At 46.6% G+C, this 8,438-nt stretch overlaps 1 protein-coding gene across 2 annotated transcripts in view; it reads right to left on the bottom strand.

The window, feature by feature from the left end:
• ptprga (protein tyrosine phosphatase receptor type Ga) overlaps positions 1 to 8,438 on the bottom strand; it is a 366,588-nt gene that overhangs the window by 251,241 nt on the left and 106,909 nt on the right. Inside the window, exon 1 of one of the 2 annotated variants that reach the window (XM_072666506.1) lies at positions 1,638 to 1,805. The exons of the other annotated variant lie outside the window; for it this stretch is intronic. The gene's annotated coding sequence lies outside the window, so the exon portion shown is untranslated. Of the gene's footprint in view, positions 1 to 1,637; positions 1,806 to 8,438 lie in introns of those variants that run through there. 2 annotated transcript variants of the gene reach the window in all.

The raw sequence follows: 8,438 nt of genomic DNA, 5'->3' as shown, positions 1-8,438 counted from the left end.
TCAGGAGGAACTTGTATCAGTCAGGCTGGCGGCTCTGTTTACCGTACTGTCACCCCTCTCTTTCACGCCCGTCTCTCGTGCGTGATGTACGACGAGGACGCGTGGAAATATTTAGCTGAGATGATCTCTGAGAAAATGAATTAATATTTCATGGCTGATGGAGTCTTTTTAATATTTCAGCTGTAATTAATAAGGCCGCGAAGCGCTCGTCAGGCGCGGAAGAACAGGCCCACTGGATGTCAGAGGCAGACGAATGAGAGAAAGTTGAGGCTGCACACACACACACACACACACACACTCACACACACTCACACACACTCACACACTCACACACACTCACACACACTCACACACACTCCGCTCTGTACCGTCCAACAAATGAGAGGAGAGTTAAGGAATGAATCAATGAATCAAATTAATGAATCGATTATTTATACACATACACAAACAGACAGACAGACAGACAGACAGGTAGAGACCAACAGACAAACACACACACACACACACACCGATAGATACACTGACAGACAGATAGCCAGACAGATATATAGGGACAGACGGACAGACTGGCAGACAGACACATAGATAGACAAACAGACAGGTAGACAGATTAAAAGACAGAAATTAAGAGACAGACTGGAAGGAAGACAGATAGGTAGACAGCCAGATTAAAAGAGAGACAGATAGACAGGCAGACAGGCATTAAGAGACAGACTTGCAGACATACAGATAAGTAGACAGATTAAAAGACAGGCAGACAGACAGATAAGTAGACAGATTAAAACAGACACATAGACCGACTGGCAGACAGACAGGCAGACAGATAGATTGACTGGCAGACAGACAGATTAAAAGAAAGACTGATAGGGACAGGCAGACAGACAGACAGACAGACAGGAGCTAATCAAGGAGTCAGTGATTAGTTTAGGTCCTCACAGAGTCCCTCGTGAAAAAGCACTTTCACTGGGTCTACTATGCTAACGTTCGCTGCGCCACCTTGTGGCAGATTTAAGCGAGCCACTTCCCCTTTCTCCTGAGCCGGTACCGGTTCTGTCGGCTGCTACGGGTTTTAAGCACTGATTTAAGGCTGAGTTTAAAGCAGAATGCGGCTAAAAAGCCCAGAGCATCAGCCATTGATCCAGCTGAGAAAGTACCTGTGATGAGCGGCAGCTTCTTCTGCATCAGTACCAAACCCGTCTGCACCTTCAGGACTGCGGCTCTGTTATCTCGCATGTTTCCTCCTCCTACACACACACACACACATACACACACACACACACACATACACACACACACACACACACATACACATACACACACATACACACACATACACACACATACACACACACACTTTCTCTCCTTCCCTTTCCAACATTACCCACCTCCAACATTTCTGGAGCTGTTTGGCACGCAAATGCATGCACACACACACACACACACACACACACACGGCCCAAATAAAGACACATCAGCCTGGTGGCACTGAAGCTGTGAGAACAAAGGTGTGTATTTTGGGAGCTGCTGTGTGTGTGTGTGTGTGTGTGTGTGTGTGTGTGTGTGTGTGTGTGTGTGTGTGTGAGTCCGAAGCAGTGTGGTGAGCTGAAAGGAATTCTTCTCTCTCCGCGATTCATTACCTCTCCCTGGAAGAACTCGTTTTCCTCATAGCCTCACTGTCAAACACCAGCCAACACCACTGCCTGCAAACAACACACTCTCCACCTTTCTCTTCTCCACCTTCACTCCCAAACCTGCTCTTTACTCCGCCTCCAGTCCTCAACCTGCTCTTTACTCCGCCTCCACTCCCAAACCTGCTCTTTACTCCGCCTCTACTCCTCAACTATCTCTTTACTCTGCCTCTTCTCCTCAACCTTCTCTTTACTCCGCCTCCACTCCCAAACCTGCTCTTTACTCCGCCTCCAGTCCTCAACCTTCTCTTTACTCCGCCTCCACTCCCAAACCTGCTCTTAACTCCGCCTCCAGTCCTCAACCTTCTCTTTACTCCGCCTCCACTCCCAAACCTGCTCTTAACTCCGCCTCCAGTCCTCAACCTTCTCTTTACTCCGCCTCCACTCCCAAACCTGCTCTTTACTCCGCCTCCACTCCTCAACCTTATCTTTACTCCGCCTCTACTCCTCAACTATCTCTTTACTCCGCCTCTACTTCTCAACTATCTCTTTACTCCGCCTCTACTTCTCAACTATCTCTTTACTCCGCCTCTACTTCTCAACTATCTCTTTACTCCGCCTCTACTTCTCAACTATCTCTTTACTCCGCCTCCACTCCTCAACCTTATCTTTACTCCGCCTCCAGTCCTCAACCTTTCTCTTTACTCCGCCTCTACTTCTCAACTATCTCTTTACTCCGCCTCTACTCCTCAACTATCTCTTTACTCCGCCTCTACTCCTCAACCTGCTCTTTACTCCGCCTCTACTCCTCAACCTTCTCTTTACTCCGCCTCCACTCCCAAACCTGCTCTTTACTCCGCCTCCACTTCTTAACCTTATCTTTACTCCGCCTCCACTCCCAAACCTGCTCTTAACTCCGCCTCCAGTCCTCAACCTTCTCTTTACTCCGCCTCCACTCCCAAACCTGCTCTTAACTCCGCCTCCAGTCCTCAACCTTCTCTTTACTCCGCCTCCACTCCCAAACCTGCTCTTTACTCCGCCTCCACTCCTCAACCTTATCTTTACTCCGCCTCTACTCCTCAACTATCTCTTTACTCCGCCTCTACTTCTCAACTATCTCTTTACTCCGCCTCTACTTCTCAACTATCTCTTTACTCCGCCTCTACTTCTCAACTATCTCTTTACTCCGCCTCTACTCCTCAACCTGCTCTTTACTCCGCCTCTACTTCTCAACTATCTCTTTACTCCGCCTCTGTCCTTCCTTCTTTTTACTCCTCCTCTACTCTTCACTATTCTCTCTCCATCCTTCTCTATTCGTTTAATCTCTCCTCTCCTCATCTGCTCTCCATCCTCTCATTCTCTTTTTTCTCTGCTCTGCTTAACAGAAGACCTGTAACAAATAAATGACTGACAATATCATCAACAACAACAATAATAAAATAATGATAATAACTGCAATCATAATTAATTAATACAAGTAAATTAAGTGGTGGGAAAAAAAACAAAGAGGTGGATTTAATGGGGGGTGGTGGGGGGGCATACCTTTGGAGGCATAACTCTGCACCCCCCTCACCAATCCAACCGTGCTGCTTTCAGATAAACCACTCACTGCTAGCTCTGTTACTGCCGAAGCTCCGCTGAAACAATTACGTGGAACCAAATCCTCCCTCCATCTTCTTACAGCGTCCCTCGTTTTTTCCCTTAATAAAACATGGCAATAAACAAACAGGATGGGAGGAAAAAAGGCCTCCTTTAAAGAACGCCGCAAACAGCCTCCCTCGGGCCGCGCTGTGTGGCGAGATCACCGGCGCTTATGAATAATAGCTCCTTATACGCAAACTTTAAATAAACTTTAATCAATTTCGGAATGTGGGTCTCCAGCTAATCCATTTGGAGCTTTACAGCCGTGCACAATTGAACAAGCAACACACACACACACACACACACACAGAGAGCCGTACTAGGGGAACAATAGGCCAGTATTTGTAGTGTTTACGAAGTCTCCATGCATCTATAGCAAACACTCTTGAGCCCCATTTGCTCTCATTACTCGTCACTCTAAATAACCACACCAAAGCAGGCCTCTGATTACGTACCAAGAGCGATCACCTCCTCTTTCCCGCTCTCCCTCTCTCTCTCTCTCTCTCTCTGCGGAGCTTTTATTCGTTCTCTACCTCACTCTCCCGCTCTATTTTTAGCTTCCATCATTCCCACATCCTACCAGCCCCCGGTTTCATCCCCAGCACCGCTTTGACTCATTAAAGCCCTCTTCAGCTAACAGTACTTAAGGACATGCCTTGGCCTCGCTAAATACATTTAACACCTTTTTTTTTTTCCTCCCTTTTTTCCACAGGGTTCCGTTTTCCTCCCTTCCCTACTTCAAATCCAGGCTCCGACACAGACCCTTAATAAGCCATAAAAAATGCAGGGGCACGGTATAATTCTATGTACACCTGAAGGCAAAGCTAATCAAAAAAGGCTCAGGCCTGGTGGGAGATCCGCAGACCCCCGCGCACCATCAAAAAAGGCCTGGCTTGCCCTGGGACATGGCCGGGAAGGGCCGCTGATTGCCAGCTGATTGCTCCCTCCTTGAAAGGTTATCCTCTGACCAGAGAATGGAGGCCGAGAGAGAGAGAGAAGCTGAGAGTATAGCTAAGCCTTCCTCTCAAATCCAAAAATACAGAGATCCACCACATGTCCAAATGCAGTATTTAGCTACTTTCTGTTGCGCCTATTGCTGACACAGATGTGCAAATGCACACACACACACACACACACACACACGCACAGCTTGTCTAGTCCCTGTGGAGAAGTACTGCCGACAGTATAGCACTCCCTGGAGCAGATAAACATGCATGGCAGCACTGCCACCATGTCTAACGGCAGGCAGTACCAGTACCAGGCCAGTATCCGGTACTTTCGGGACGATTTGGAGAGTTAAAGGGAGGATGAGGTCCAACAGCCTGCCCTCAATAACGCTCATGCCATTGAATTGAACCTTGAACCTTGCTTTTAATGCTTTTTTTTCAAAGGAACAATGACTAAGCAGGTGTCCCAATACTTCTGTCCACATGGTGCATTAGAATTTCGAAGGCACCCACATACCCTGATCCTTTTTCCACACTCCTGACCATTAAAAATGAACAGCTAGCCTCCAAACATCCCGTGGAAACGCTCCAATTCTCCGAGCTGCCAGATCGACTCTGGAATTAGCATCGTAGCATCTGAGGAACCAGCTAAGACCAGAGCAAACGAAGAAATCTGCCCGAGCTTTAAAAGTACAAGATGTTAAACGTTGGTAGTGTGACGGCTGAGAGCGAACAACAGCACTTCAACAACTCTCAGTCCCACGCACTTAATATCTAACAAGGGAGGTTAATATTTCATGATAGCGCTCGCTAACTGCCCCTAGTCAAGGCTAACAACTTTGGCTAATGAACAGCAGCAGGGCAGAGGATGTTAACGCCAGCGCTACGCTTCCATTACAGATGCTTAACTATGTGTGATTGATAGGGTTAGAGCATTAAACCTGTGTGTGTGTGTGTGTGTGTGTGTGTGAACAAAATGAAAAATGGCTACAGTGCGCTGCTATACTGTATGCAGGGCTCCAAAGCGCCTCAGAAAGCTAAGGCCGCTACACCTGCACTTTCATTCGGGCTGATTTAAATTCCCATGAATCTGTAATTGCAAGACTCGGCTGGCGACGCCGGACAACACACGGCGAATATTCACCTCAATAATCAAAATTTACACCACAGTAAAAGTGTCATGTGGGGTATATTTCCTCCCCAGAGTGAACCGTAACTGTAGCACAAATGCTAACATTAACAAACAGCATTTATGCTACGTAGCTTGTGCAGATTAACTGTAAATTACTCGGGTTGGTTCAGAGTCCAAAAGAGAAAGAAATGTGGCCGGGCTTGTACATTGTAAGTCGTGTTTCATATATGTATATTAAAAATATATATTTATATTTAAAAAAAACGCCCTCTTAAAATATTTCCAATTATTTGTGGACACCCCTTTTAATTAATGCATTCAGCCACTTTAAGCTGCACCCATTGCTGACACAGATATGCAAATGCACACACACACACACACACACACACACACACACACAGCTTGTCCAGTCTCTGTAGAAAATACTACCAGCAGACTAGGAGACTCTGGAGCAGAGGGCTAGAGGGATATCAAGCCCCCCAGCATCAGGAAAAGGCAGAGTGGTGATCATCCAATATTCTGCCCTCACTAATGCTGCTTGTTGCTGAATGCAATCAAATCCTCACAGCAATGCTCCTCCAAATTCTAGTGGAAACTTCCTTCCCTGGACGGAAGAGACAGTTACTCCAACAAATGCTTTATAAAATCTTTTTAATAGCCTTGATTTCAGAAGAAACCATGAATAAGCAGGTGTCCCAATACTTTTGTCCATACAAAAGTGTTTGGTTTTTTTCCTCTCTCTCTCTCTCTCTCTCTCTCTCTCTCTCTCTCTCTCTCTCTCTCTCCCCATCAAAGGGCTTTAATGGCTTGGAGTTTTGTAACCACGCTGCCGAGGCAATTAGATGATACCAGTAATAACTACTAATAAGCATATCAATAACAGCAAACAACAACAGCAGTTCGTTTCAAACAGCACCGCCGGTTATTACGAGCCGCATCATGACCTAAAATCATGTTTCAGTTTTTCAATTACTGTAGATGATCGTCAGCCATCTCTAATATGGATATGACGACCCCCAGGCTACGTCACAAGCCCACGTACTTCGCTGTGGTGCTCGGTTTCAATGCCTCTCTGTTTAAATGAATGCGTGTTGCATAACAAGCATGCAGAGGCGGGGCTTAGTGGGCTGCCAAAACGTTCACCTAACAATGGCCGGTCCAAATGCTTATCCAATACATTTGGCTAATGGAGCTGTGTCCACAAACTTTTGTCCAAATTCCTAAGTTGTCCGTATCCTAGCAACGTCATTTTATATCGCTGCCTTTGAAGTGCATTTCAAACGTGGTTGTAGGTACCTTCTAAGGCATAGGCTGCTGCCTTCCGTCTGCGACACGGGCAACCGCCTTCTGGGGGTGTTCACACCTGGCTTCTCATGCTAAGTGGTTGCTAAGGTGTTGCTAAGGCATATGTGTGTAGTAAAACGTGGGCTGCCAAAACCTTTGCCCTAAAAATGGTTGGTCCAGAAGCTCGTTTGGCGAACAGAGCTCGTCGGTGTAATACTGGACCGAATTTGGATTTGTATGGTTTTAATTAGCCACACCCCCAGCTGACAGTAGTTCTCCCTATCCTGGCAACGCAGGCCTTTAAAGCGTGATTCGCTTGCAGGTACCTCAATCATTACACTGCCTTTTAAACGCCTCACACCTGGTAGTAAAAATCCGAACGTGATCCAACCCCCAAAAACAGGAGATACAAGGTTTTTACATGACAATGTCACACATCCGTGTTCTCGACTAGAACACACTCCTCATAACAGACATAACCATCACAGACATGCCCCGAACCAACCAGTCCCAGACTGCTCACGTCCGTTCCGTTTGCCTTGATTCTGTAGGTTGACATTTTGGTGCTTTCTGATTGGCATTCGTGATCGCCGTTGGGTGGGGGGGCATCGGGGGGATTGGATGTCTATGCTTGCAGGGATGACTGTGAGCTTCACACGGTCACGACAGAAGCTCCCTGACGTCTGGGAGACTGGATAGTCTGGATAGTGTTTGGGGGACGGTTCTGTTTATGTAGATCTGGCATATTCTCACAGCGAGGGTCAAAAGGTCAGTCCGATCTGGTCTTGTCTAACTGTGATCCCATCTCCTACTTTCTCTCTCTCTCTCTCTCTCTCTCTCTCTCTCTCTCTCTCTCTCTCTCTCTCTCTCTCTCTCTCTCTCTCTCTCTCTCTCCAGAAAGCCCTCTCTCCTTCCTCTATTCCATCTCCCATGCCCTCTCTCCCTCTCTCCTGAATACTAACCTGTGTGTTTGACACTGGGGGTAAACTCAGTCGTCTCAGTGAGCTCCGGCAGCTTCGGGGAGGTGGAATATTTACATTCCAAATACAGCAGCCGTTCCTTATTTCCAATCCTACAGAGCTGCCCTTTACAACTGAGAGAGAGAGAGAGAGAGAGAGAGAGAGAGAGAGAGAGACAGCGCGCGAGAGAGAGAGACAGAGAGAGAAAAGCAAAAACCTGCAGAATAAACAGGGAAGTTTGACTCAGTCAGGAGCGTCAATCAATCCTGTGACCATGTGACCACAGTCAGTCCACTCGCGTCCCCTCTCTGTGTCGGACGGTTAATCTAATTACAGTACACTCCGTATCACTCCGTCTGTTCTATAATAATCAGAATTGTATTCATAACCATAATTTATACATTTTTAATGAACAGTATCCATCATTAATATTTACTATTGGATTTCCCTAAAGCCCAATTTTAAATCCAAATAGTACTCTGAACCCCCGAAGGAAGCAACCTCTGCTTTCCAGTATGATATTATAGTGTAATGAACAAACGCTTCCAAAACTGGCTTGAGAAAAATTCCTATATTTGGAATTTCCTGTATTCCCAGATATGCTGGACTTTTATACCGTAGTTGATTATGCACGGCCGTCCTGCAGCTCTGTGTGAACGCAGGCTGCTGTGCTGCCGTCCACATCCCTAATCAAACACACGCCTGACGGCTCTGCCTCACTCCAGGAGAAGAACTAACAGCGCGCGAACACACACACACACACACACACACAAGTAATTTAAAAAGACCTAAAAATCAGTGTTTACCTTCCTGTCTGTTCAGCACATCCTTTCCACCCCACTCTCCA

The sequence above is a fragment of the Salminus brasiliensis genome, chromosome 21 (genome assembly GCF_030463535.1).
Source record: "Salminus brasiliensis chromosome 21, fSalBra1.hap2, whole genome shotgun sequence".
NCBI lineage: Eukaryota > Metazoa > Chordata > Actinopteri > Characiformes > Bryconidae > Salminus > Salminus brasiliensis.
Note: the sequence above shows the minus strand (reverse complement) of the source record. Positions and strands in the feature narration are given on the sequence as shown.